Below are 20,900 nucleotides of genomic sequence, written 5' to 3'. Positions count from 1 at the left end.
GAATGATAGACTTGTCTTGATGTCCCCAAGCACATATGTTACCAAGGAGATTTTTTTAACATACTTACTTAGAAAAAAACAAGAACCAGGAAGAGGAAGAATGTGCACAGGATTCTGTTGATTTGACCCTTTGTTTTATGTCTTCTCCATCTTCTGAGTTAAATAATAAACATAGCTTTGTTTTGAAAACACTGATACACATTTTTTAACGTATAATTTTAATGTATAAAGCAGATGACAAGAACAGTACTTGTACAAGAACAGTACTTTGACCAATAAATAAGAGCTGGCCTGAGGGAGATCAATATAAGGTAAAATCTGGGACACGGAAACTCCTGTGCCATGGACTTGTAAGACCGAGTTTGAGTTGTTTGAGAAGTGGAAGAACAGAGGAGGAGGAATAAGCATGTTAGATTTTTTTTTTTTTAACAGTCTTACTGTCCAAGATGAAATCATGTCCAGTAGTTATGATTCTGCACTTACATATAGTAACATATGTATTTTAAATATGTTCATCTGATTGCAAGTACATGGTTCATCTCTGTAATAGTCAGGATAGTCTCCTTTCTGTACATACAGTGATATTTCTACCGGAAAGCAGAGACCTAAATTGTATTAATCCAATCTTAAAACCAGTTATTTTTTACTTGACTACAAAAAGACTATAGAGTGCTGAACTCCAATATATGTATTTATATTTAGTCATATCAGTCCCACTGCTTTGTGTTCAAATTATGAAAAGTTCAATTCAAACCTTTATTCAATCATATTTCTCAGTTATTACTGAGAAGGGTTTTGCTCTTAAATTTAAGAATCCCTGCCTGAGCTCTTTCTATAAAACAGTATAATTGACATTTTATTTGGTAATTCTGGTGTGGCAATTAAAAAAAACTCCAAAAACTAGTCATATTTTTATTGTCTGCCAATATTGGAATGAATTTAGCAGTGCAATGGTCATAACCTTGGAATAAGCCTATGCCTGCTGTTGCACTTAACATATTTGCATGAATATAAATAGAAACAATAACAAAGCTTACACATTTTTATATGTTGATGGTTCTTGTATTTAAAACATTACAGAAAGCTGAAAAATATTTCTATGCATTTTTGATTTTTTCCATTATTTCAACATGATGCACACTGCCTTTACTTGTAGTAGCACTTACTTGAAACAGCTCATGATATTGTTTTTTATTCTTTTGCTTGTTCACCTGAAACACTGCTGGTGCCAGTATTGCTTCAAGCTCTTTAAAAGTAATGGTTAAGGGCCAGAAGTGCAAAGACAAGGACAAAACACCATTGCTTCAGGGTTCTATTCAATTCTCTTTAATAAGGCAGAGTTGCCACTGAAATCAGTGACAGCTCTGCTTGAATAAGAAGGGCTGGATAGGGATTTCAGTACTATGAGCATGTAACTTAACAATCTGCCCTACATGGCAGAAAAGGACTACCAAAGGAAGAACAGTTTCTCTCAGTTAAAAAATACTCCTTATATTCCTTTTCTGTAGAATTGAAATAAAGCTGTAAATTTTTTAAGAAACCCATTCTTTTCTCTCTTACTCCTCTGTAAGTATATAAACATCCCATCCATTGTAACTCAGCCAAAATCCCTCATCCCTATCCCTATACATCACTTCCAATATCATGCCCCCTTTTGTACAGTGAGCTTTCCCATCTAAGAAATTTTCCTATCATGGCCAAAAGAGAATAAGGAAGAACCTAAGTGCACTAACAACATGACCTAATGTAACCTAAGTACCCTGATAATGTAACTCATAGTTTAAAAATCTTTAAAAGTCTTTCTTCTTTGCAGAAAAGTAAAAAAAAAACCCTAAAATATATTTTGAAATCAGAAGATATCCCCCAGCAGACTGCTTTGAGAGCCACTGAGTCATGACTTAATTCACTTCTTTAGAACACTCTTAATTAGTACCATGGGAATAAAATGCCAATGATTTATTGTCAGAAAATAAAGATAAATGGCAACGTGGTGCTCTCCTGACTTTAAAATATACATTTTTGGTATCTTTTTATTTTCTCAGATATAATAAGTTTTGGTGAAAAATATGGCAACTGTAAAACACTGAGAAACAGCCTCAAGTGTGAATTTCCATGCTGCTAAATACATTGTCCTCATTTACTGACATGAAGAGTCACTTGGCAGTCTCTGGTGCAATAGAATTATAGATTATGCAACTCTTAATCAGCTGTGTAATACACAAGCCTTCCTCACCCAATTGTACCAGTTCAATTTAGGTCATTAAAACTTCCACAAGGCAGCTTTCCTCCTCTGGCATTGACTGCCTGGAAAGACATGATTTTCCAGTAGTACAAGTCAGCAGTCACCTGCTGAGAGAGCTGGTGTTGCTTTTAAAAGCTGCTTCAGCACAAGAAGAAAAAGAGAGCTGACACTAACTACAGTTGTCAGAAATTCAAATACTGGGCTTTTAAACATTTCAGAAAACCAAACTGGAATGGAGAAGAAAAAAAAAAAAGAAGAGGAGAATTAAACGAATTAAACAAATGGAAGAAAAATAATCCTAGCAAAGACAACAGAAGGGAGAAAAATTAAAAGAACAAAACAGAAAAGAAAGGTCAAACATTAACTCCCTGTAGGAAGGTATTGGAAAATAAATAAACAAACAAAAAAATATCTGTTCATACTTTAAAAAGAGTTCCAAAACTTTAAGTAATGGGTAATATTTCTCAATTAAAATGGAGATTTTAGGTTTCACACTGTATGGCATTGATCTCTATCCATTGAAGTCATATTAATTTCTCTGTTAACCTCAGTCCATATTGGGTGTAGTCTCAAGAAAGCACAGAACCAGAATAGTTTGACCAAAAAAAAAAAAAAAAAAACAAACGAAAAACCCCCCAGAACAATAGATGAGTAAATGTATGTAAATATTAATTATTTATATATACCTGCATGAATTTTCCAAGGATGTATCTGCCCTATTCACATGCAGTTTCACAGGTGATATGAACTCTTGTTAAACCAATGTATGGTGGCAAAAAGTAACTTAACACTGTACAAATAGATAGAACCTATTTTACCAAAGAACCTACACACAATATGCTAGTACTGTGCTTGAAAGCACATCTACAAAACAAAGTACATGATAATATCCAGGAGTACTGGGCATTAATTTGAGCTGACATTTGCTTGCCTAGGCAGGCTAAAAATGTTAGTAAATATGAACAGCTTATTTGGGATGAAAAGAGGAGGAACTGGTTACCATGGAGGGTGGCAGCAGGGAGAGGAAGAGAGATTCATGTTTCAAAATTCAGCCTCTGAATTTAAAGCAAAACCCCTAAATATCAAAGGTAGTGGATGAATTAATAATTGGTCTGGATTTCACTTTTTACTAATTCTTTCATAATAAGCACTAGAAAAAACATCTTGCAAATCAATCTACTAGAATTATTTTTTAAAACAGGAACTGGGTCAAATGAATGGTTTGTGGGACATTGGTTTTCAATGAATGAATTGTCCTGCCTCAAGGCTGGTATCTTAATTGCATCTGAGCATTGCAGTAGTTTTCCAAGATGGAAAAAAGTATGCAGCTCTTGAGATCTCCTCTGAAATACAACAAACTAGAACAATGTTAATTAGTAAAGGTAAAATAGATCTAAAGAGAGAATGGAATATTTTATCTGAAGATTTGCGTTAAACAGAAATAGGCAAAGATGGAATGAAGGTAGCAAAATTGTAATCATCAGCTCTAGTGATAGCTGTTTTAGAGGAAGAAAGGGTGAAAAATCAGATGATTCTCAGTTTCTGTGTAATTCTCATGTACAGGTTTGAATATATAAATAATAGCTTATTCAATACTCTGGCTTTAGAACAAGGGCATTCAGAAGAAGCATGGTATGGGTAAAGAGTAAATTATCTAAGAAAAAAACATTGCATTTATAAGTAAGCCTACATTTGAAGTCAGAAATATAGCAAAAAGAGGAAGTTCAAGGAGGAAATTTGTTAAAGAAAAAATGATGATGGTAAAATTTCTGCTGGCAAGACAAACCTTCAGATTGTGAAAGTTCCTCCCTCAACTGCCCTATTTTCAAACTTTGTTTTAGACTTGGCACACACCTAGGTCTAACAAAGGACTTCAGAAGATTGTGGCTAGCTGCTGAAAAGTGTTTATGTTCCAAAGTCAAGTTTCATTATCCAAAGGGAAACTCTAACAAGAACAGCCATCCTGTGTCAGAACAAAGACCCTTCTTGACATTGTTTTATGCACTGGCTGATACAAACGGTCACACTAGGAATGATCTCTTTGGTGCCAGATTTGTCTTTCCTATATTTGCCATCTTCAGTAGTGCAACACTCACTCTCTTCCCTTTCTTTTCAGTCACTGTCCCTTGAGATGATTTTGTTTCCCCCAAGTCTATTTTTATGCTCTTCATTAGGGAACAGAAGACATTTCAATATTTTTCAGTGAGATTATTGTGTGTTGCTGATTGGCATGAGTGAGCACTCTGGCCATTGGTAGTCAGACTGTCCAGGGTGCTCTGCCTAATCCCCAGTCTGTTTTATAGCGGAGGGATGATAGCTTATCTTTGTCCTCCTGTACTCATTGTTTGCTCAGCCCAAAGGGGAAAACCAACAGAAACAATGGCAGATGAAGTTGTCTAAGTGAATAAAACAGCACTATAATAAAGAAGACTCTTCTGGTCCTGTCCTGCCTCTTTAAACTATTTGTGACCCACCACCATAATATCCAAAATTATGATTAATATCTTTATCAGACTTCTATTCTATCACCTTCCAAAAGTTTAGGATCTAGAGACTGTCTGCATCCAGCCTTTGTGGAGGAAAACTTCTGAAAATCTATATTAGCTTTTTCATTCAGGAATACTGAAGGCCAACATGCAAGCAAAACTGTAAAGTTACAATTCCCTAATCATCCAGCAGACTTGGAAACGTAAAGCACCTCTTTGATATTTGCAGACAATGTGCTAAACTGAAGAGAATGGACCAAGGTACCCAAAGGAATTCAGTGTATTTATGGAGTGTTCTCTTTGCTCTCCTATTTGTAATTCATCCTGCTTCATCTAGGGAATTAGTAAACATAGATTTGCTTCCATGGCCTAAAGAGAATAGAAGCTTCCCAAAGACTAGGTCTTTTATTTAGAATAAAGTGCAATTGTAAGATCTATGTACTGTCGCATCTCACAGAATCCCCATAAAAGCATTTTGATTGCAATAGAAAAAAAAAATAATTGCAATGTAGAAAATATTAAACCCAAACTTTGTTAAGTAACAGTGTTTAATGCAAGGGGATTCTCAGGTGATGCCATTTCTCATTACATTCAACTGTTTCAAGTTTATAAAATGACTGCGAATTTTTCTTGACAATTAGATATTGACAATACAAATACACAGAAAAATTTATCCATAGCAGTATCTTGTGTAACTAACAGACTGCATTAAAGTCTATACGTTTCAACTTTTTGCCTGAGAAAACAGCAGTTAACATCTATTGTAGTCAAAGTTGTTGTTTCACAAAACAGCCTGAAGTTTGCTTACTAGCAGTCATATCAATAGCAGGAGTTTATCAGATGAAGTCTTCACCAGTTATGGGTTGTGACATAACGAGAAATTTGGAGTGAAAGGAGTTCATTTGGATTAAAAAAAGCAATAAACTTACACTATTCATGAGGTAAAAATATTTAGCTTGGTGCCATGGTTTAATCCATTTGGCAGCTAAATACCACCCAGCTGCTTATTCACTCTCCCATAGAGTGATGGGGAAGAGAATTAGAAAGGTAAAATGAGAAAAGTCATGGGTTGAGATAAAGACACTTTAGCAGGGAAAGTAAAAGCTGTATGCCCAAGCAAAGCAAAACAAGGAATTCACTCACCATTTCCCATGGGCAGGCAGATGTTCAGCCATCTCCAGGAAAGCAGGGCTTCATCACACACAGCTGTGAATTGGGTAGAAAAATGACATGACTCCAAGGGTTCCCCATTCTTCTAAGCATGACTCCTTAGGGTGTGGAATACCCCTTTGGTCAATCGGGTTCAGGTGTCCCTGCTGCCTCCCCTCTCTGGGGACTGTAAGGGCTGACACCCTACACAACACATGATTAAGGCAAACGGTCACAAGACAGGGTTATGATCGTAAGGCATACAGTTCTGTCTGATTATATCTAAGAATATTAAAAGCAAAAAGCAACCAGCAAGGCAGGAGAAGCAATCCTGACTTCAGTACAGAAAAAAATGGCAGTGATTCAATGGCCACAAGGAATAATTGTTTTGTTTTGGTTTAATTACTCAAAAAATTTGAACTTAAACTTTCTAAAGTTCAAATCAGGCACACAACTTCATATATGCAATATAGAATGATAAAACTTGCTGACAGTTGGATATGCTCATTAGGAATTGTAAGTCAGCAGCACCACTTTCAAAACCCGAAAACTGTTAATATGCGGACTTCAGCCAAAGGAATAAATCAAATAAATCAAATATTTAGCTTGATACATGTTGTCATTTTTCTACCTATGCAATATATTTTCAGATCACAGCTTCTTTGGATTTATTAATTATTCCAGTATATTCCCCAAATGCCTTATGAAATTGTATATTATATGAAATACAAATAAAGAATCAGAAGCCAGGCATATCTGGTTAATAGCTAGTCTATACATCTGAAATCTTTTGTCAAGAGAGCTGTACCAACTCATTAATTCAAAAAGAGTTTAATAGGGAAACCAGCATCAATAAGCCAGCAAAATCCCTTTTACACTTTTCTAGAATGATCAACACCTCTGAACAATGTAATTCATTGTGGACAAAGATTGTCAGCCTACTGATATCAAAGGCTAGGCTAAGAGAGGAAAATATCCATAAAACAACCAATGGATTAGAAACTTATATTAATATCTGGGCACATAGTAATAATCCAGTGAAACAGATTTAATGCTTTGTGTTTAAATTATCCTATTGAAAATAATATAATTTAGAATAATATTAAAGAGATGGCAGCTGGGAAGGTAACAAAGTTAGAACTCCTATCTGTGTAATTTACTTGCATTTACAGAGCTCTCAGTCTGCACTTTACTTAAAATTGGTCACTCACGTTTGCTATCTAGGACACTTTCCCTGTGCTTCCTCTAAAATGATCTACTGATAAGTCAAGCTTTCAGAAGCTTAATGCTGTGACAGCCAGGCTTGTATTTTCTGTTTTGCATAAGGCATTGCAGACTCCTGTGTTCAGAGATTTCCAAAATTCAAAGTGCAGTCATTTGAAATTGTAAATAAATCCACCTTTAATCCACAGGTAAATTTAACCTGGTAACTACCCTGAAGTATCAAGCAAGAACAGGTTGTCCCATCGTGATACATAGTTTGAAGCAGGATTATCTGTCAAGTTATTTAATTAGGATGTTCTGTGAAAAAATAAGCAGTGCAAAACATTTCAAAGTGGTCTCAGCAGGGAAGTTTGAGATTGTTGCATTAAGTGTTTGTAATGTAATTCCATTATTTCCATGTAAATTGACTAATGTTAATTAATTAGGGAATGTGCTCCAGCCTCCCTTCTGCACCTTGTTTCTCCCCAGTATGATGAGTAAAACTGCTGTAGCAAGTTTAGGTTTCATGATGGATCAAAATCTTTCACAGAAACCAAATTCTTAAACTGTAAGTATTCTGTTATTCAACCACTGGGCCTCAACAAAATTACTTCCTGCATATCACCGCCTACACAAACTGATCTGTTGTGACTGCCTTTTCTTATTAGTAATCTACATTTAAGTATTATGTTCTCTCAACACCTGGAAAAATGTAAATTACCCTATTAAGAAAGGGAGAACAGAGACCAAGCCAGCCTGGATTAAAACAAAAGACCTCTCCTACTTACATTGCTTTGATAAATGTTTTTACTTAAAGGTATTAGTTTAATCTTTAATAATCTCCTGTTTTCTTTTACTAAAGAAAAGTTTAATTACTGTGTCCTACCTACTTGTCAAATACAGTTTTAGTGTTCTAACCGTTAAGAGGACGTAAGAAAATGTTGAACAATTGCATATAATTTTTAATTTCATAATGCTAATTTCATACAGGAACATTATCCTTAGCAGACATTAGTACAAATATAAAGATGCTTTTACGCTACATTAAAATTTTAAGTGTTTATCTATGTCCTTAGTAAGAGAGAAAGCTTCTTTATGAACAGACTGCTTTGCACTAATTAAGGCACTTATAGATAATACAGAAAACACTTCTTCTTTGGAAGAAGAAATTGTCTTCCAAAAAATTTGGCTCTATTTACTGAAAAAAAAAAATCAAAATTTTATTTAAAAGAAACAAAACCAACTCTTCTCTTTACAGACATTGTAGGGTAGTAAGCATAAACTATAATAAAAGGGTATTTTGTACAGATGTCCTTGTTGGTGCACTGAAACAAATCAAAAGGAGCCTAAAAAATACATTCCAAATGGATAGTTTTTGTGTAAAGAAACACCGACAATTGAAATACAGATTAAACAAAAGAAATTAGCTGTAACACTTGCAAAATGCTCCCCAGATGAGTGTTCTTCAGGACAAATGCTGTAGCCATCCTATGATATGGGGAAGACCCTTGATTCAGAGAAATTACTTTGAAAATGGAGATTGCTGGGGGTGTGGACTTCAAGGTTTGCATTTTACATACCTTTCAAGTTTCATTTAACTACTATGGTGACAGGCTGTCTTGGAGTAAAAAATACAGGTCTGGAACCAAAGGCCCCCTTTCTAGTACTAGGACAGACAGAAACTGAAAAGAAACTGCAGACTCCACAGCAAATCTGTGACCTGGAAACACTCTGAGAACATCCTGTACCAAGCACTTCTGAAATTATTTCAGTGGGAAATATTAACCACTTCTCTGCACATAGACATGTTTGAGTCATCCTAGATATATTTTGTGATACATCATGAGCTGCCTTTGGTCAGAAGTGTAAGTTTTAAAACACCTCTGAAAGAGAAACCTCCTTCACAGACTGTAATCATGAGTCTTAACTGCCTTGGTTTTGTTCCCTGACCGCATGACTTTGAACCTGTAACAACATTTCGGTTACACTCTACAGAAGCTCTGCCAGTAGAGTTGAAAATGGTAGATCCATGAGTAGACTGCTGCACTGAAATCAGGTATCTGTACATGGTTGCTATGTTGTCAGAACTTTTCAGTGGGTAAACAAACACACACAAAAATAATGAATTATATTTGATTATGCAAATAATTGTGCCTGATTTCTACACTGCTGTTTCATCTAAATTAGATCCTTCTGGGTTTTGTGATCATTACATTTTCAAACTGAAATGCATATCTGTGTTTAAATGACAAAGTTAGCATCTGAAAAGATTTACCAACATTAAATTACAAACGTGCACAACACTGCAAAGCAGCAAGTTTGAGCAAGCAAAAAAATTAGAATGGTTCTGAATTAAAACATATTTATGTAAAAATTTGAAACTGTGACATCCTTTTAGAAGATACACGCTTATGGTGCCTTAGTTTTATTAAAAAAAACCCGGTTTGTTATAAGTCTCAAGTTTCAGATTTCTAAAATAATTATTCATTTCATCCTTTTTTTGATTTTTAAAAAACCCCACAGAACAGTTACAGTAAGAGAGCTTTGCAAGCAGTTCTTCTTCAGTCCCTATTAAAAATATATCTGAGATCAGAAATCCTCAGATATTATCAGCTTTATAGCCTAGAATCAAATGAGCCTCCACTAATTTTTTATGAAGGATCCTCTTCTGTGGTGCCAAGTCCCTCATGATTTCAGACGCTTCTGAAACACACGGTACTAGTCCAAAAGGCATCACAGGCACAAAGCTAAAAACAAGGACCTTAAGACTCCCCTTGGGAGACTCAGCCTTATTGACTGTATTGTATGGATCAAGAGGCTTCTCTAGTATCCATGAATTTCCCTGGTGGTTTTGTGGTGTCTTAAGCCAAAGCCTTTTAACTGATTCTTTTCCACTTAACAATTACAAAAGTTTGACAACAAGAAAAACCCCAGAATCTTTGGAAAGTTGGTGAGGAAAGCACCTCTTTCTTCTGTTCCCTCTGTGTTGAACTAGACCCAAACTAAGTCAAATAGCAGTTATATAGATTTTATTAATAGTTTCTATTAAAAACAGCAACATAGACATTAAAAGCGTTAAACATATACTCATTACATTTTTGTTGGGTATAATCCTCAACCTTACTGTCAAGATTGTTAAAAGATTGTAATTTAAATATGTATGTTTAAGAAACAATCCAGGTCTGTAGGTTTGGAATCAATGCATAAGTTTATTTAGTTAGTTTATTTCACAGAAGATGTTTTTTCAATAATCATAACAGGTCTTATTCTTATAATCATACTTTCAAGTAAGTTGCCAACATGTAATTCAATAGCCACTCATTATTTGCTAAAATTTAATTGACTGGACTAATGAAGAACCAGTAGTTCAACAATGTTTTTTATCTGTATGATTCCTTTTAATATCTATTCTTCCATTTCTTGCCTTTTTATTGTGTATTTGTTTCCTATGACTTGTGAGAGTCAGACTAATCTTTTCAAGATACAAACTATTGTTGAATAACAAATAACTTATTACTGTATCCTGCAGCCGTAGGGAGGAGAGAAGATCCAACAGCAGGAATTGTGCAGCAAGATTGATTTATTTAATTATTTTACAAACTCTTTTCTAGACTTTTTTCTTCATAGTCTAATTGGACAAAGGATCAGTCACCCCCTGGGTGGATTGGCTAAAATCCTAAACATCCACTGTCAAAATATTTTTCTACTGTACCATAAACGTAGTTGTACAAGGTTGCAAGTGTTCATCGTTTATAGAAGTTCTGCTATTATCTTCCGTGAGAGAGAAAAGTATCCCACGGGTTAGAAAGAAGCAAGAAAGTTCTTGCTAGCAGCAATATTGTATCCACACTAACTTCTTTATTTTACCTTCTAAATTGAGATGATGCCATTATTTGAGGTTATTTTCTGTGTTAGAGGTATCAAATACGTCATTAATGTCTCCAGCATGCTGTTTGTTTATCTGTGAAAAAGTCTGGGAATTAATTTTCACTTAATGGCTTGTTCTCTCAGTCATAGCAATATATTACATACATATTTGGTTCATATAGCAACAGTTCACACGTGTGACTGGACAATGGGCATAAAGGCCTGTCCATCTGGAAGCTGAACAAAACCTCTACATAGTGATGGAGTAACAGCACTCAAGGTCTTGTTGCAATCTGAACAGTCTGCAAACGGCTGAAGAAATTAACCTTCTGCTTATAAATTTATCAAACCATTCTCTCACTATGCCTTATTCTTTCCTTCTATGCAGTTACAAAGCAATCTCTTCTATTCATAGCACTCATGATGGGCCTCAGTCCTTTTCACAAATGATTACTTCTATATACTAAAAATGGATGAATTGCATTCTTTTTTTTGAGAAAAAAAATCACAACCAAAACAACAACAACAAAAAGCAACCAAAAAAAAAAACACCAAACCAAAACCTTTGCAAACTTAGTGCTCCCTAGAGTAATAATTACAATTAAACATGTACGCCAAAAGAGCAATGTAACTTTGGGAATAAAGCCTGCCATTTTCTTATCAATTTTTACTTATGTTAACAGAAAGGTACATAAGGCCTTGAGATGGAAAATGCCTTGTACAAAATTGAAAGTATAGTTATAATAAACTACAGCATTTGAAAAATTCTTGCCACCATGTGAGTTTGTTCCCTAACTCATTCTACACGCAATAACTGCTTGATTAATGGAAATACAAAAGTTTCAAACAAGCACAAAATTTCAGAATTTCAAAATGTGAACTAGGCACTTAATTTTGTGTTGACAAAGTTATAAGTGCTTAAACACTTGTGTGGATCTGAGTCTTATTTTTTACATAGCACTCTATATGTTCAGAAAGTATACCTCAGAATTTTCACATAATTAATCCACAAAATACATGTACAATTCCTACTTGATACAAAGCACAAAAAAAAATTACTTTCGCAGGTAGGTCGCAGGTAGAGAATTAGAACTTAAGACCTCTTTATGCTTCACCAAGCCTTTATTTCCCCATTTCACCCTAATTTCTTGTAATTGAAAGATAAACTGATAAAAGTTACAAACAATATGAGGATATCAACCAATATTTAAACACACGACACTTCCACATTAACATATTTCATAATGTGTCTAATGAACGTTATGAGTTAGAAGACATATGGAGTGTTTTATTCTTAACTGGATTATCTTTAGTTTGGTTTTTGTTTTGTTTACTTTTCTGGCACTCAGTTTTAAAAGCCTCCCTTTTTGTTTTTTTTTCTCTTTTGTGTGTGATTATAATTGCAGCCAGGTTTTTTTATCTGAAGCTTTATATTTTATATTCTGTATAGCAATTCAATTTACAGTTCCTGACAGCAAGGGGTGAGTTTTCTCAGTGACTAAGTAAAAAGGCTGATAGATATGATTACTTCTGACGAGAAGGAGAGAAGTGATTCTGGGAATATAGCTTTGTTTGTTTCTAAACAAGGGGAGTTATGATCAAGAAAGCTCATCAGATGAACTATAGTTATGAATAAAATAGTTTTGATCATGTTTATGAGGAATTTTCTCTAAGACTTAGAGCACCAACAGAGAGACTCTCATAAAGGAGGAAACCAAGTTAATTGCAACAAAGAGAATAAAAGTCTTCCTTGAACAACAAACACTAGGAACTGGAAGTGGCCTTTCCAGGCACCAAGAGATTTGCCTGCCCTGCAGTTCAGAGCAGAAAGGTAGTAGACTACCTAGCAGAGATATCGGGGTTTCTTTCTACAGCTGTAACTAAACTGAGGTCAGTAAAGGTTGCAAAACCTGACTGAATAGTGTGTAAATCACACCCAGTCCCCTAATGCTGTATGCAAATTTTAGAGGTCACCAAGATATGTGGCTTCAGTTCAGCACTGTTAAGTTGGTGTTATGTTGATTTTATTGCTATGACTGTAGTAAGGGTATGCATGACCGTTTTTGTCATATGAACATCCTTGTTTTCTGGTAGTTACTGTGTTCAAACCATGCAGTATGTACAGCATCATTAAATGACTGAGCAAAAAACTTACTGAGAAAACATCAGCCAAATCATCCACGCTTTTTATATCATTCTGAATATTGAATCAGTTATGCTAAGAATTTAGAATTAGAGTGTTTTATTTTTCACAACCATAACAGCAATGCTGATCTAAAGAAGGATAAGGGGTAGTCTGTGCATGACAAAAACTTTTATCAAAGATAAAGTCATATCACCAAATTGCACTTCACAAAGAGAGCTTTTTTTATTTGAAGTGGTACAATTAACAATTACAAGGCAGAGTGCAGGTTTTCTGCTAGAGTTTTATCCATATTAAGAGACTACTTTTCTTGTATCACACACTAGTGTTTTACAATGTATTCCTAGTGTAGGGCTGTCCAACAACAGCACAGTTTCTGAAGGATGAAGTGACAGCAAGTGTGAGAACAGGGCAAAAATTAATGTTTTCAGTCTTGCAGCCTACTATTTCACAGTTTAAACAAACTGTGAAATCTTTGAGCAGTAAAAATGAGCATATTTAAAAGGTTATAAAAGTAATCCAATAGTTTTCTTAAATGGATTAAAGGTAATTTAAATACTCCCTCAATGCTGAAGAAGAGTATGTTTACCCAAAGTCTTCTGCCTGGCAGTGACCAGGAACAGATGCCATGGGGAAAAAAATGATGGAGCACAAGTACAAAAATTTCCTCAAATTTCAAATGTCTAAAATATGAAAATCATAACATCCTGTGGTTAGAAATTGCATTAACTAATTAAATTTTGAACTGCAAAACTCCCTGAGCTCCTAGTCTATGTATGTAAAAACTTTATCAAACTGGTCATGTAGTCATCTAGTGCTTGCCTAACTTCTCTTATAGTTCAGATATAACACTGTGAAACACACAAAGTGTCCCAATCCCAATGGCAGACAATTTGTAACATATTCTGAGCTTATAGCAAATCCACTCCAGTAGGACAGAGCAACTCACAGAGGAAATTTTTTCTAGGCATTGGTTTTGAAAGCACATTGCCTGTGAAGTCACCAAGACTTTTGGACATAACATAGCACAATTTTGCAATAATTATGTAGTGTATTTTGAAGTTGTAAGAGATTGAAGGGCTGCAGAACAGTGTTTTTCCTCATCATACGCAGGTTTTTAACTTGGCAACGAAGTAAACCAAACAAGTCAAATAACATATTTATTGCAAGACAATAATAGGAATGGTGTTTCTTTCTATGTCAATTATACTTCAAACACACACTGATGTTAGAACATTGATCAGCATGTGCCTGTGAGTACTTTAAGTTCATCCTTTATGGTTTTACCAAATGTGCCAATTGGAATTTTATAATGCTGAAAGTCCAAGGCACTGAATACCTGTGTAAAGTAATGTCTACCCATCTTCAATCCATCACTGAAAATCTCTATTTTATGTCAAAATCTTCTGCAAAATATTTACTAAATTAGGGACCGTATGTCTTTCTGTCAATGGTTAAGATACCTTAATTTAAAAAAATAAACTCCTTAGTTCTACTTTTTCATATTTTATTCAAAAAATAAAATAAAACATGATATGCTCAGTACAAGCTGCATATTGTAAATCAGCACCTATTATGTAATATACGGGAAAGATTAGATCAAAATAGAAAAAATGGTTCGATGAGGTGACCTTTCAGTCATTTGAATTACCATCCTTCTTCCAGAAAAGCTAATATTTCTTGCATTGGAAATTAATGGGGAAAGCAAATGATCAGCCCACCTCTATTCATGTATACAGCAGTTTAGAAAGAACCCAGTGTTCCCTGGGGCAAATTAGTTGTTGCTGGCAATATGTGCTTCTGCTGTTGGTACAAAGGGCAAGGTAATGCAGTAATATTTTACTAGTGTCAGATGGTGCTGTGCAGTAAGAGGCTAGGGCAATTTAATGCAATGCCATTTATTTATAATGGAAGCTGGAATCTCCATCCACTGAGCTATAAACTTGTATTTTTTGGCTATAGTCTATTTCCCTAGATCACTGAAGCTATTAAAATCTGAAGACTAAGTTATTGATATGGAAACCTGTTGCTGAGCTGTTTAGATCTATCTAGTTTTCTAGCACATATATTTTGGAGGTCCTAGATATTTGTTTCTTTTTCAGGCTTTATGGTATACTTAAGCCTGTCACATAGTCACTATTTATCTTACAGTTGATGTAATAGGAAATACAGCTTTAATAGCCAAATGGAACAGAAGTTCTTACATAGTATAAACTGATTTATCTTCAAAATCAGCATATTGTCACTAACCCTTAATATTTTAAGAAAATAGTCAGATATAATTTTATAAGAAAAATCTTCACTGTCAGACTCATACTTGTATTCTTGTCTTGGACATTGACATATAATTGTCATCACTGAATTGAAAGTTTCATATAAAGTAATATCTAGAAACAATGAAGAAAGACAGTCAAAAATTGTTCTTGCACTTTGTAATAATTTAAGCTATGCAACACATGTATCGTAGTGTTATCTCTCTCTTCAATACGCATTGCTACAGAACATTATCCAAGCACCATAGAAGAAAAGAAGATGAATTCAGATTTCTGTTTTTGATAGCTCTAATATACTCATGGACACTGGATGATAAACTATGACTACAATAAATCATATCCCGATATGTCTGACTATCGGAGTTCTTTTATGTCTCACCAGAACCTTAGCATTACCTACTACTTTATAGTGTTCTTTCTCACTGTCAAGGATACTCCTCTATCAGGTCAATTCTTGAGCATTTTTTTTTAATTCAAGGCAGGGTACATTTTTTAAAAACTGCCTGTATGAAACAGAATTTATACCTCAGTATCTAACAGGTAATGCTTTTTTTTTACTGAAGCAGGTTTAATTTACAAAGATATTAAATGTACCAAGGACCCCAACTTTCAAAGAATTGAAGTAGTAACATATACATGTATGATAGGAGAACAAAAGAGTCCAAGATGCTTTTCCTAAGTGTCATACGAAGGTTACTCCCATAGTCCCAGACATGTGACAGAAAACATTTTGATTGTTCTCTCACTAGTGCTGCTAACAGCTAGATATAATTCGTTCAAAATCTGCCCACAAACTTAAATTTTAAAAATCTGGTTAAAATTCCATCTTGGAAAAATCAGAAAATATACTGAAAACTGAGCTAAAACTATCATTATGACTATTACAAATCATCCATGTGGCAGATAGTCCTCAGATCCCATTGGAGTATACATTACTTTTCTGCATAGAGAAAGTGTAGATAAGAAGAGTAGAAAAATACATACAGTGTATATTCATGCTCTTTTTCTATCTTCAAACTTTCTTAGTGAAACTTAGTAAACTTGTTGGGTGTGTTGGGTAAAACTAATTTTTGGTCTAGGACCACTAAAATCAATATAATGAGAAAAAAAACCTGATGAAAGGTTGGGAGCTTCTTAATGTTATGCCTAAGGCTGAATAACAGTCACTTATTACAGGAGAAAACAGAGTTCCTGCATTTATCATCAGGAGTCCTTAGTTTTCAGCCAACATTAAACATTGTTCCCCCAAATATTGGTTAATGGGCTTTGGTTTTCACCAGGTCTTTCACATCTGCATATCACGTGTTTATAGTTACAGCTCAGACACTTTTCCTAGAAGAAGGCAACATATATTTCTGAGTAATATGAAACTATGGAGACTATGGACAAGAGCATTATGAAATATAAAATCTATCTGTGGAACTACATCTGTTTATATCAGGTTAGACCTAGTCTAACATGTAGTGATATTTCCAAGGATGATTACCAACCTTGAATTAAGAATATATATTCCATTCATGCAGCACTGTGTTCCTGCAAGGAGAATTTGGGGTAACTACACTTTAAATACTCTTTTATTTGCTCATGACAATTACAGTAATAATGGTATTGACAAAAAACAAAACCAAATAGAAATGTTATTATACCCAACAGGGAAGTAAAGGTACTAGAGACTTTTCCTCTACTAGTTATTAACAATCAATTCAATATTAGTGGTCTCTGAAAAGTATTGTGTCTGTACTAACCAAGTTTTTCAGCTTTCCTCTTCTTTTCTCATATATATTTTAACTCCCTGTGCCGTATTATAAATCATAAGAATCAAAAGTCACAGCGATGCCACCTAATGAGTACACAGACTTCAATCCAGTAACATCCAAGCTGTGAATTTGACTGCATGGTCATCATGCCCTGCAATATCCCAATACTAACAAAGCTTAAAGACTTTCTGGTTTTAGTCTGGCAGTTTACTTGGTGTCTGAATTTAAACTCAACTCTCCAAAAGGGATAGTGGTGAAACTGCTGGGTTTCGTACTTGATTAGCTGTAGAAAAAAGATATGACATCTCCCTATCAATAGAGCAGAGATGGCAGATCCCATACCTTTGACAGAAGGAGGATGAAGTCAGCGTCACTGAGGGTCTGTTAAAATGTAGTTGTTACAACTACTTTGATTAATTTAGGCCAGCAGGTGATCATATATGCAGAGAGCATAGGGCAAGATGGAGAAAAGGCACAAAGCAGCAGGGTTCATCCCTGTGAGTTAATTCCTCCAGCTGAATGATGAAGGCTCCAGTATTTTCTACCATTATAAGAAGGATGTCTCAGTGGCAACAGCAAAAAGTCCAGGATTCTTGTCTCTGAAGTCTCTAGACATACTGAAAGACATGACTTCGTATGAATATTGTATCACATGGGGCAGACCTACTTTGTATCCAGACCTCTAAAAATTGAAGGAGCTTTATCTCTGAGATGAAGACTATAGGATAAGACATAAATGATGCAAGTAAGAACTATTCAACATTACACATTCATTCAGAAAAATAAAAACCCCTGTCATGTTCACACATATTTATTTGAGACATTTCTACAGATGAAGGCCTTTAGGTAGCATATTCTCAGAGGATCAAGAAGTCAAAACCATTTCAGTTCATGCTTAACTGAAAATAAATCACTACATGCATTCTTAATTTTATTGGCAGAATGTAATAACTGTAATCTTAAAATATACAACATGTAATAATGTCAACTATTTAATAATAAACATCTCAATTGGCATTATAATTTTAAAGACCAGAGACCAGAGTATTCCATCAAATTTCCTTTAGTATACAAAGAAAGATGTTAGTAAAGAAGAAAAAAACCTCCCAGTTTAAAATCAATGCCTGTCTAATTTTGTGAAACTATTGGGATCTCTCAGTACTTTGTTATCTTATGCATTAAGTCACTCTAAAATATTACAATGCTTTTTGAGAAGTTTCAAGGACATAGTGAAGAAGAATTAAATTATCAAGTAATGTTACTGCTTGCTCTTGTATTTACATTTATCCTGGATGAAGTTAATTTATTGTGGGGGAGGGGGCAAAGAGAACTATACATCACACTAATGCAAAGTCCATGAAAAATTTGTCCTTCATGCTGTGACTGGACACTGTCAAGCAAGGTTTACAGCCTTTTTATCTGTAGCTAAGAGAAGCTGCAGTATTTAGCTACCTCGGTTGCCACTAGATAAATATTTTCCCTTGATTATATTTATGAGGAAAAGGTGGAAAACAATTCATCTGTTAAAAAGAAATAACCTCTGAAGCATAACCTCCAGAATCTGATGTACTGATTCGCTCATGTTTCCCCAGATGGCAAAGTGGTGAAACAGAACCAAGAACACCCAGAGGCAGTTGCTGCAGCTTCTCTCTACAGGAATTGAGGAAAATTAAGATTATGTTTTCATTGTCCATAATATTGCTTTGGTTCCTTTTACATTGCGTGCATACAAATTCCCATGTGAAATCTGTGAAAAATGAGATTTAAAATAGACTGCAGTCGTGACTAAAGAGCTGTCAGTGAAAGCCTGTAAATTGGTACCCACACTGAGACTGAAGTCTCACCACGATAGAAGAGAACAACACTGTAGAACAGACAATTGGACAATAAGATCATGACAAATCCATGATGCTTTATGCTTGCAACAAAGAGTTAATTTAAATTCAATTTCAAGTAAATTTCCTGTATGAAAACTTAATCTTATATTCACTCATTTTCTAAGTATTGTAAAAAAAGCCTAGAGTAGAAGCTTTGTTCAGGAGAATTTACGTTGGATTCTAAAACACATGAATAATCATCATTATTTGTCTTCTTGAAATTAAAGAAGTATTTTAAAGATAATATTTATACACCCCAGTATTCCGAAAAGAACCAAATCAAAATGAAACTACAGGTGAAAAAAAAAAACCAACATAATCAACCCTTTGCATAGATAATAAAGTGCACAGTTGTAGTCTACTCTTTCTCTAGCCACAGTATTTCCCACTGGTTTTTTTTTTTTTCAGCAGTATTTCCATCTCTGTCATTTCATCTCAATAGCTCTGTCTGTTTCAAAGGCAGGGATGCTGTTTTATGCCTGCTGCAACACAGAACTCACAGCCATATGGATTGTCCCACAGAGACCCCTATGGGCTCCTAGAAAGGCTTTACAACCCTCATGTGGTCCTTTTAAAGGTATTTTGCTTCTTTCTAGATTCATAAACCCCATAGGTAATATGAGAAGACTCAAAAAAAAAAAAAATTTCCCAGTGCTTCCACAGATCATAAATTAATATAAACAGACTGACTTCATGAACAACCTGTTTATTAAGAAATACAGAATCAGTAGGATCAGTGTATCTGCTAATGAGTCTGGAAGCTCTTTTTTCCCCTCTAACAGGGCAAAGAGGATAGTAGCAGTAGTGAAAAAATTTAGCTATTATGCACTGGATAATTTTTTCTGGCCAGAATTATGACACGGCTCTAAGCAAAACCTATTAAAATGTGGGAAAAGGACCAAAACTATTCAATATATCTTGTGAAAACACTCTGAAAACACATACTTTTAAAAGGTTTTTTTCATTAAGATAGGATCAGCTTCTATTGAAGTATCGATGTGTAGTGCATTTTTATACCTAAATTTTATTATTAACATCACCTTTGAAAATGCAGCATGTAAATGCAGGGAAATATTGAAATGGGCAGTAGAGGGAACTGCTCAAGAAGTTAGTAATTAGTGTTAGAACTTGACAGAACCTGGGACATCTGAAGTTTAGCTGTTCTTCTCTTACCTGTACTTACCTTACTGGTGAGAGAGAATTGCTACCAACTTTTCAGGAACTGCATACTTCTCTTGCTAATTCCTTTCAGATTGCTTCTCAAGTCAGCATTTGGCTTCCTACTCTGTGATGTATGCAATAACTTTTCTCCCTGTTTAATAAATTTTGGTAACAGACTGTAGATGTTCTGTGTGCAATTATGCTTTTCAAAACCAAAACCAATCAAAGTTGTACCATTATATTTCATGCTGCAAAGGCTTTCACAAGTATTTCAATAAACTATACAAAATAACACAATATTGATTTTTATCACTTTAAATAATAATTATCTACCTGTAGATTACCAGTAACCTAACTATAAAAGTTAAAGTAACAATTTTATTGTTCCAAACTGATATGTAGGAGTCTTGTTTAAGAGATGCTGGAGCAATTCTGTGGGAAGCAACAATCATCCATTGCCCTTCTGAACAGAAACAGTACACACACGCAAATGTACATCACAGTTTTGGTCTTTCTCATCCTGAAGGAGTAGTAAAACCATAGTTGTATTAGAGGAGTACAGACTTCTCAAAGAACAGCCACTTTCTCATTCCTCCTTGACCAATTTTTTTACTCTAAGTGTAAGCAGTGGCATCAAGAAATTCTGTTGCTGCAAAAGCAAATTCACCATACCTTGAAATCTTTTTATGGATTTAGACCTACTATAAGTTCAGAACATTCAGTCCAGGTTCTGCGTTTACTT

The 20,900-nt window shown here is 34.7% G+C and overlaps 1 long non-coding RNA gene across 1 annotated transcript in view; it reads right to left on the bottom strand.

Moving 5' to 3' along the window:
- Positions 1 to 6,072, bottom strand: part of LOC109144713 — a 28,184-nt gene extending 22,112 nt beyond the window's left edge. Inside the window, exon 1 of the long non-coding RNA XR_002045625.3 lies at positions 5,872 to 6,072. This is a non-coding gene — a long non-coding RNA (uncharacterized LOC109144713). The remainder of the gene's footprint in view (positions 1 to 5,871) is intronic.
- Positions 6,073 to 20,900: the final 14,828 nt, after the last annotated feature.

Source organism: Corvus cornix, chromosome 3 (assembly GCF_000738735.6).
Source record: "Corvus cornix cornix isolate S_Up_H32 chromosome 3, ASM73873v5, whole genome shotgun sequence".
Taxonomy (NCBI): Eukaryota; Metazoa; Chordata; class Aves; order Passeriformes; family Corvidae; genus Corvus; species Corvus cornix.
Note: the sequence above shows the minus strand (reverse complement) of the source record. Positions and strands in the feature narration are given on the sequence as shown.